A 9756-nucleotide genomic window follows, 5' to 3' on the forward strand; every position below is an offset into this window, starting at 1 on the left:
TTTTATGATTTAATAAATATTGTCAATATACTTTGTTATTAATTTTAGCTCTTTGAAGGGAAGGGAAGGGAACTATCAGGGGGAAAGCGCCAAGCCATTACAACTATATAGCACTGGGAAGGGGTCAGGATAAGGATTTGGGATGGGACGGGGGGAAGGAATGGTGCCCAACCACTTGGACGGTCGGGGATTGAACGCCGACCTGCAAGAAGCGAGACCGTCGCTCTACCGTCCGACCCAAGTGGTTGGACATTTGGAGTTTATTTCAATGAGTTATGAAAACAAACATTTAAAAAGTCAAATGTTTCCGCCCGGGATCGAACCGGGGACCTTGCGCGTGTGAGGCGCACGTGATAACCACTACACTACGGAAACCTGAAGTATAGTGAGCTGTTATTATATGGACCAAATCCGGTTAATTGCTACCGAAGATGCACATAGTTTTTCTTCAGCGATATAATATGATCAAAACACATTGCTTGAGTAATTATGTAAATTATAAAAGGTTTAATAACGAAAATAGAGAGAAAATCCTGATTTATGTGTGTACGGCGTGTGTGACGTCACGATAACATGAGAAGTTAAGTTTAGTTTAGTTCACTTATTATGCACCCCATACCCATATTGTGGGCGGTAGTGGAAGGGGTTACAGAGGCACATAATGGGCTCAGGGACTGAACCCCACAATTCACTTAGCTAAGCAAGTTTCAATCTTGATAAGTTAGTTACAAAATTCAGTATAAGTCGTCACATCAACAATGGGTTCGTGATTGACCACAAGTACGGTTTCTAAATTAAGCAACTGACATGTCGAGAGCTAGTGTCACAATTTCCTGCCCGAAACGCTTTGCGTAATAGTGGCTTTAGGCATTGTATGTACTAGCTCCATCTATAAATCGATCAAATTATGTAAAATTTCTTGAATGTATGTACCTTACCTGAATAAACATTTTATTATTTTATTTAATTGATATGTTTGTCCTGCACAACGCCCCCCCTCCAGTGGGCAGCGGTGGATAGCTTACAATCACTTGGGTACTACCTACAGTTAGCAAACTGGGGATATTTGGCAAAAATTTCTGGTAGCAGATCATTTTGAATTAAATATTTACACATCTCTGGAACATTTGTTATAGGAAGCAGGAAAAAGTGATATTAGGGCTTCAGAGAGTAGGAGGAAGCAGTAGGAAGTATTTTTAAGGTTTCAGAGTGCGGGAGCAGGTGTTTTTAAGGCTACAGAGAGCGGGATGAAATAAGAGGAAGATTTTTAGGGATTCGGAGAGCGGAAGGAATTGTTATTAGGGCTTTAGAGAGCGGGAGGGAATATTTTTAAGGCTTCAGAGAGCGGGAGGAAGTGGGAGGTAGCAGAAGGAAGTATTAATAGGGTTTCAGAGAGCGGGAACGAGTTGGAGGAAGGAGAAGGAAATATTAATTGGGTTTCAGAGAGCGGGAGCGAGCAGGAGGAAGTATTTTTATGGGTCCAGAGAGTGGTAGGAAGTGTTACTAGAGCTTCAGAGAGCGGGGGGAAGCAGGAGGAAGTGATATTAGGACTTTCGATGGCGGGAGCGAGCGGTAAGAAGCAGGTGGAAATATTTGTAAGGTTTTAGAGAGCGTAGCCTCCGTAACACAGTTGGTTAGCGTACAAATGTTTCTCGCTGTAGGGCTCTCACCATGTCAGTTGCTTAATTTAGAAACTGTACTTGTTGGCGGTCTCGAGCCCATTGTTGATGTGATGATGTGCATTGAATTTTGTAACTCTCTCAGCAAGATTAACTTGCTCAGCTAAATGAATTGTGGGGTTCAGTCCCTGAGCCCATTATGTGCCTCTGTATCTCTTCCCACTACCGCCCACAGGACGGGTATGGGGTGCATATTAAATGAACTATACTATAAACTAGGGTTATCCCATGGAATTGTCTAACTAGCGAAGTCGTTAAATACCAAGATACCTCAGTTCAAAATCCAAATAGAAACAATCGTCATGAACCATGGGGGGAGAGGGGGGATCTTTGACAAGCCGATGGCTTCCATTATCCGTCGAGGACACTAGACAGGTAAATTCAGGTACAAATCTCCCACGTTCGTTATTGTGCCTTTATTTTTTAACATATAACTAGCTCAACCTGTAATTTGTAATTACTTATATTGAAGGAGGTAGCAAGACACTGCTATACCTACATTTGTATTGAAAATACATTATTAATACATTAAAATAACTTCATAGCAGAGCGTAGTTTCGATCTACGGACCTCTGGGTTATGGGCCCAGCACGCTTCCACTGCGCCACTCTGCTGTTCATATTATTTGGATGATACATTTTATACATCTTTTACAATATTATAATTGGTAATATTTTCTTCGTAAATAAAAGTATCAGTGTTTCTGCGCAGTAACGCACCAGTACGTACTGATCTTGCGCATGGGATGCACACATCATGGCTACTGAGCACAGCCAGCTGCGTATGACATACATCATAGCATGGGTATGTGATCACTGCTGCACACGATGGGTATGGGTTCACTACCACTCATGAACAGGACATGTATTGGAGGCACTAACGCTCACAGGATAGGTATACATGGGGTCTACAGGATAAGTATGGGATCCACTCAGCCCTGGAGGCTGATCTGTCGTGTTTGTTGAGGTCTATAGCAACTCTTCTTGCATGTAAACATTCCAAGCATAAGAATTATATTTAGTGTCTGGACCGAGATTCATCAGTCAGTTACGCAAGTACTTACGAACATGTTATCTCAATCTTTGGCGACTTTACACATATTAAACAGTTGATGAGCTCCGAAGGACTGGGAGGCAGTTTATAACTATATATTATTTTCTAAATTGTTGTGTTATGCCGCCAAAACTCGGTATGTAGCTGTTCAACCCGTCCTCCTAATAGAACGGCGCCTTTTGACGAATACTCTTCCCGAGACCAACAATTGTCGTACTAGAAAATGGTAGCGGCTCGTGAAACTGCAGCCCATCCTCTTGTGTTGGTAGTACTTATAGTAACGATGAGGACCACAGTAAATATATCAACGTACGCAACGTACGTAACGTATGCAACGTACGGACCACAGTAAATATATCAACGAAACGCTGCGCGTACTAGTGGCTTTACAAGAATGTAAAAACTGTACTATCCAATGTATTCTCACAAACCCAATGTACCTTCTTGTATATATATATAAATAAATAAATAAATAAATAAACGTACAACGCAATTAGAAAGTAGAAATTTGTACTATTGAATTTAGACAAACCGGAAAAGGTTTTGTATTTATATTGCAAAGACAACCTTAACTAACTGAACCTTCCTAGGCCTAATACACGCTATCTGAGGCCTAATATCGTACATATATGTGTGCTATACTAGACCTAGGAATATATATATATTTTTTAGCTTTATTTTTTCAGGCTATAAAGTGATTGGTACTATATACTTCACTTCGGACTATAAAGAGTCTATAATTAAGACTATAATTAAGACTATAATTAAGACTATAATTAAGACTTCAGACTATAAAGTGATTAGTAAGTACTATTATGTAATGACTTAGTACGTCAACGTTTGTACTATGGAGCATATACAACAACTACTGTGTAAACAGGAGGATGGGTCGCGACGTTGACATACTGTGCCGTTCTCTGTTGTGTTAGGATAAGGTCACTTACGCGCGAGAGTTTGTTGACGTTGGCAGACTTGAGGAGGACGGGCTGGATCACGGGGCCAAGTGTGACATCGCTGTCAAGTGTGTTATGTCGGTCTTGTCTGAGGTCAACCCCTAGAGTTGGCCTAAATAATCGCCCCCGGGTGGGCTCGAACCACCAACCTTTCGGTTAACAGCCGAACGCGCTAACCAATTGCGCCACGGAGGCTCGAGGAACGTACTAAACAAATTTGTAATAAGGCGGAATTACTTAGATATCGAAGTGTAATAATTATCTGAGTTTACTTGAGAGCTACTAATACTGGCCTCGATGAGGACAGGAGGCCGGCGGCTTGTCGAAGGTCCCCCCATTTGCCTCGATGATCTTTTCCTGATGATGATAATTCCTATAGTGTCCTAATGCCTAAAGTAACCTTGTGTCTAGTGGTCACGACGGAGACGGGAAGCCGGCAGCTTGTCAATGGTTCCCCCATTTTTCCTAATTTTCCTCCTTTCCCCCCACAAAAAAGAGTAACAACAACAAAAAAGACTCTGGGGTTGGAGTCCCTGTGCCTTCTTGTACCAACTTCGAGGTTAACTCCGGAGCTGGAGCCCCCCTGGGGGCAGTTCCTTGTTGCCTTCAACCTCGTTCTGACAGTTCCTGCGACGGCGCTGGAACCAATCTTATTGGCGCTTGCCTTTACAATGGAGACGTTCTGTGCTGTGGAGAGGGGGACCTGCTGCATGGGTGACAGCTTCTCCCCCTTATCAACCTACCCTGGCTTTGTGCCCTGGTGAGGCCACTCCAGACTGACAACCAGAACGGAACTCCATAGTCTCCTGAGACAGATGGACGCCTACTACTTGGATGGTCCACCAGTTTTTACATTCTTGTAAAGCCACTAGTACGCATAGCATTTCGGGCAGGTCCTTTATCCTAATACGGCTAAGTCCTAAGATTAATATTAATCTTAATTAATAACTCCGGAATACGACCCGTCAAATCGTTTCACTGCTGGGTGAAGAGGCATAATGTTAAGGATTGGAACCCAGTCAATCAGCCAGGATACGAACCCAGCCAGGATACGAACCCAGACTATACTGTTCGCGAAGTGCTGGGGATAGTGTTTCACCACTGCGCCACGGGGACCAGTCATTGAAAGTTGCACAACAATTGGGAACACTAGTAAGAAAGTCAACTTTATTTTCAAGGAAAATAAAGTTATTGAACTGTAAACCTCTCTGGTGCGGCCACATTTGGACTGCTGTATCAAGCATAGAGGCCTCAGCTTCAGAACATATCTGCTGTGGAGAAAGTACAACACAGAGCGACAAAAAGCATCTCAGAACTAAATCGGCTCCCATACCAGGAACGGTTGAGGGCCCCAGGACTAACACAGCAAGCCAGACGGGGCATGGTGGCTCCCATACCAGGAACGGTTGAGGGCCCCAGGACTAACACAGCAAGCCAGACGGGGCATGGTGGCTCCCATACCAGGAACGGTTGAGGGCCCCAGGACTAACACAGCAAGCCAGACGGGGCATGGTGGCTCCCATACCAGGAACGGTTGAGGGCCCCAGGACTATCACAGCAAGCCAGACGGGGCATGGTGGCTCCCATACCAGGAACGGTTGAGGGCCCCAGGACTAACACAGCAAGCCAGACGGGGCATGGTGGCTCCCATACCAGGAACGGTTGAGGGCCCCAGGACTAACACAGCAAGCCAGACGGGGCATGGTGGCTCCCATACCAGGAACGGTTGAGGGCCCCAGGACTAACACAGCAAGCCAGACGGGGCATGGTGGCTCCCATACCAGGAACGGTTGAGGGCCCCAGGACTAACACAGCAAGCCAGACGGGGCATGGTGGCTCCCATACCAGGAACGGTTGAGGGCCCCAGGACTAACACAGCAAGCCAGACGGGGCATGGTGGCTCCCATACCAGGAACGGTTGAGGGCCCCAGGACTAACACAGCAAGCCAGACGGGGCATGGTGGCTCCCATACCAGGAACGGTTGAGGGCCCCAGGACTAACACAGCAAGCCAGACGGGGCATGGTGGCTCCCATACCAGGAACGGTTGAGGGCCCCACGACTAACACAGCAAGCCAGACGGGGCATGGTGGCTCCCATACCAGGAACGGTTGAGGGCCCCAGGACTAACACAGCAAGCCAGTCGGGGCATGGTGGCTCCCATACCAGGAACGGTTGAGGGCCCCAGGACTAACACAGCAAGCCAGACGGGGCATGGTGGCTCCCATACCAGGAACGGTTGAGGGCCCCAGGACTAACACAGCAAGCCAGACGGGGCATGGTGGCTCCCATACCAGGAACGGTTGAGGGCCCCAGGACTAACACAGCAAGCCACAGCATACAGAACAGTGTACAGAATAAAGAACCCCGTACAGTATACAGGACCCTGTACAGGATGCAGAACCTTGTAGAGTATACAGAACCATGTATAGTATACAGAATAGCGTACAGTATACAGAACAGTAAACAGTATACAGAATCCGTACTGTATACAGAACAATGTACAGTATACAGAACTGCGTACAGTATACAGAACAACGTACTGTATACAGAACAATGTACAGTATACAGAACACCGTATAGTATACAGAACAGCATTCAGTATACAGAACCCCGTACAGTAAACAGTATACATAACAGTGTACAGTATACAGAACAGTATACAGAATACAGAACAGTGTACAGTATACAGAACAGTGTACAGTATACAGAACAGTGTACAGTATACAGAACAGTGTACAATATACAGAAGAGTGTACAGTATACAGAACCCTATACAGTATACAGAACATTGTACAGTATACAGAACCTTGTACAGTATACAGAACCCTGTACAGTATACAGAACCTTGTACAGTATACAGAACCCCGTACAATATACAGAACAGTGTACATCATACAGAACAGCGAACAGGATACTGAACAGCGTACAGTATACAGAACAACGTACAGTATATGGAACAGCGTACAGTATACAGAACAACGTACAGTATATGGAACAGCGTACAGTATACAGAACAACGTACAGTATATGGAACAGCGTACAGTATACAGAACCTCGTACAGTATACAGAACAAGTGTAGAGTATACAGAACGTCCATGCAGTATACAGAACAGTGTACAGTATACAGAACCCCGTACAGTATACAGAACCCCGTACAGTATACAGCACTCCGTACAGTATACAGAAAACTGTACCAATAATCCTGTCCAATAACGATGGTCTGCTTTCAGCCACTGATACTGCTATTGAATTCAATAGGTTCTTCTCATCCATTGGGTCATCCATTGCTAATGATATTCCATCTTCCAGTACTAATGTTCAGGACTATCTTACAGGTAACTACCCATAGTCTCTCTACCTAACGCCCGCTAATTCCACTGATGTAAATGAGGGAATCCTTTCCCTTAAGATCAAGTCTAGTGCCCTTGCTGAGATAAAATAAAAATAAATAATAAAAGGTTTATTTAGGTAAGGTACATACATACAAGAAATTTTTACAAAGATTGGTTGACTTATAGGTAGAGCTAGTACATACAATGCCTAAAGCCACTATTACGCAAAGCGTTTCGGGCATGAAAAACTTAAATGACAAGCTTAATACTAATTGAGCATAAAGAGTAGAATGAAAACAAGAAATGAAAACATAGCTGAAAAAGCAGCACAAATACAATTATGTCGACAAACAGCGCTCTTTAAAAAAAAAAAAACATTGGTTGACAATAGAAGGGTAAGTTAGGTTACAGGGAATTTATTAGGTATAGCTTCGTTTTTATCTTAAACTGGTTGAGAGAGGTACAGTCTTTAACATGGTTGGGAAGGTCATTCCACATTCTGGGCCCCTTGATTTGTAGAGCATTTCTAGTTTGATTAAGTCGTACTCTAGGAATATCAAAACTGTATTTATTTCTGGTGTAGTGCTCAGGTACCAACCAGATACCAGATACTGGTGTAGATACCAACTCTAATCTACAAAAAAGCCTCTAGATCTTTAGCCCCTGCCATTGCATTACTCTACAACAAGTCACTTGAACTCCAAACCTTTCCAGTTATTCTAAAAAAAAAACGAGAGTAACCCTAGTCCATAAATATGGTGATCTCACTGATGTCAACAACTTCAGACCTATATCAATTCTGCCTAACTTGTCAAAAATATTTGAAAAACTAATCTACAAGCAGCTTTACTCTTATCTAGCTAAACACAATATACTTAGCTCTTGTCAATATGGCTTCAGACCGCCTAAAAAAGCATTAACGATGCACTTATTAGTACGATTAACTTGATACATGCAGCTCTTGATAAAAATGAGTTCCCTGTTGGGTTATTTGTGGACCTGCGTAAGGCTGTTGACACTGTCAACCATCAAAACCTTCTTCTTAAATTACATCATTATGGAGTCAGAGGTCACTCCCTGCAATACCTTCAATCTTACCTTACTGACAGGCTTCAGTATGTTTCTGTGAATAATTCAATTTCTTCCACGCTACCCATCAACATTGGTGTTCCTCAGGGCAGCATACTTGGCCCTCTCCTCTTTCTCATCTACATTAATGACCTTCCAAATGCCTCCCAACACCTCAAACCAATTCTTTTTGCTGAGGACACACCCTTCATTTTCTCCAGTCCTAACCCTTTTGCTCTAAATGTCACAGTAAATACTGAACTAAATAAAGTCCATCTCTGGCTAACTGCCAACAAAATCACTCGCAACATTGACAAAACTTTCTATATTTTGTTTGGCAATAAATCCTCAAATTAAATTCATCTCAGGATAAACAATATCCAAATTTGTAACAAAGTAGATGGAAAATTCCTTGGTGTTCTCATAGAACACAAGCCGAATTTCCAGGGACACATTCTAAATATTTCAAAAAAAGTTTCTAAAACTGTTGGCATTCTTTCTAAGATCAGATACCTCGCCATGGCCTGGTGATTCTCTATTACTCTCTCATCTATCCTTATCTCAATTATGGTCTCTGTGCTTGGGGTTCTAGTACACAAAATCACTTATGCCCTCTAATTATTCAACACAAAGCTGCTATTGGAACAATATCTAACTCTGGCCCCAGACAGCACTCGGTACCCTTACTCAAATCTTTAAATATGTTAGATATTAAGTCACTGCACATTCTCTCATGTGTACTCAATATTGTTAAAACTCTGAGCTGCAATGTCAATCCTGAACTTAGAAGCTTCCTAGAAGGTTGTAACAGAACTCATGGGCATCGCACCAGAAACAAATACCTATTTGATATTCCAAGAGTGCGACTTAACCAAACTAGAAATGCTCTACAATTCAGGGGACCCAGAATGTGGAACGACCTTCCCAATCATGTCAAAGACTGTACCTCCCTCAACCAGTTTAAGAGTAAAACCAAGTACTACCTAATTAACTCCATGTAACCTACCTTACCCCTATATGTCAACCCATGTCTTGCTATTTTTTTAAACAATGCTGTTTGTTTACCAACTTGTACAATTGCTGATTTCTGCCATGTTCCCCCCTTTTTTTATTTTTTTTCAACATAATTTATACCAAATCCCAATTACTATTAAGTTTTAGTCTAAGTTTTCCCCCCCCCCACACACCTTGCCCGAAACGCTTTGCGTACTAGTGGCTTTAGGTATTGTATGTACTACCTTTATTTATAAATCCAACATTATGTTTGTAAATCAACTATGTATGTACTTTCCTGAATAAAATTTACTTTACTTTACTTATTTTACCAGTAACAGAAGACAAACGACCCTGCCAACGGGCAAGGATTGAGGAATGAATAACTGGGTAGAAGTTGGAATAGAGGATACCTTTACGGGAGATAGCACAAGTGTGGAGAGCCTCCTTAGCGGCAGCGTCTGCACGCTCATTTAAGGACACGCCAATATGGCTGGGAACCCAACAAAACTCCACAGTCTTCACTCTACTAGAGATAAGAAACAGCCAATGTTGAGTTTCGACTACTACAGGATGGACTGGATTAAAGCACTCCAGAGCCATGAGGGCACTGTGAGTGTCAACTACAACAACAAAGGAGAGTTGACAGCGAGAAAGCAGTGACGAAGGAGATAC

The 9756-nt window shown here is 43.1% G+C and overlaps 3 non-coding genes across 3 annotated transcripts; all 3 read right to left on the bottom strand.

Annotated features, from left to right (window-relative positions):
* Positions 1–302: 302 nt before the first annotated feature.
* On the bottom strand, positions 303–375 carry TRNAV-CAC (transfer RNA valine (anticodon CAC)). The gene has a single exon. It is a non-coding gene; the product is annotated as a tRNA-Val (tRNA).
* A 1846-nt stretch (positions 376–2221) lies between these two features.
* TRNAM-CAU (transfer RNA methionine (anticodon CAU)) lies at positions 2222–2293 on the bottom strand. The gene has a single exon. It is a non-coding gene; the product is annotated as a tRNA-Met (tRNA).
* Positions 2294–3806: 1513 nt separating this feature from the next.
* TRNAN-GUU (transfer RNA asparagine (anticodon GUU)) lies at positions 3807–3880 on the bottom strand. Its single transcript has one exon. It is a non-coding gene; the product is annotated as a tRNA-Asn (tRNA).
* Positions 3881–9756: the final 5876 nt, after the last annotated feature.

The sequence above is a fragment of the Procambarus clarkii genome, chromosome 38, assembly GCF_040958095.1.
Source record: "Procambarus clarkii isolate CNS0578487 chromosome 38, FALCON_Pclarkii_2.0, whole genome shotgun sequence".
NCBI lineage: Eukaryota > Metazoa > Arthropoda > Malacostraca > Decapoda > Cambaridae > Procambarus > Procambarus clarkii.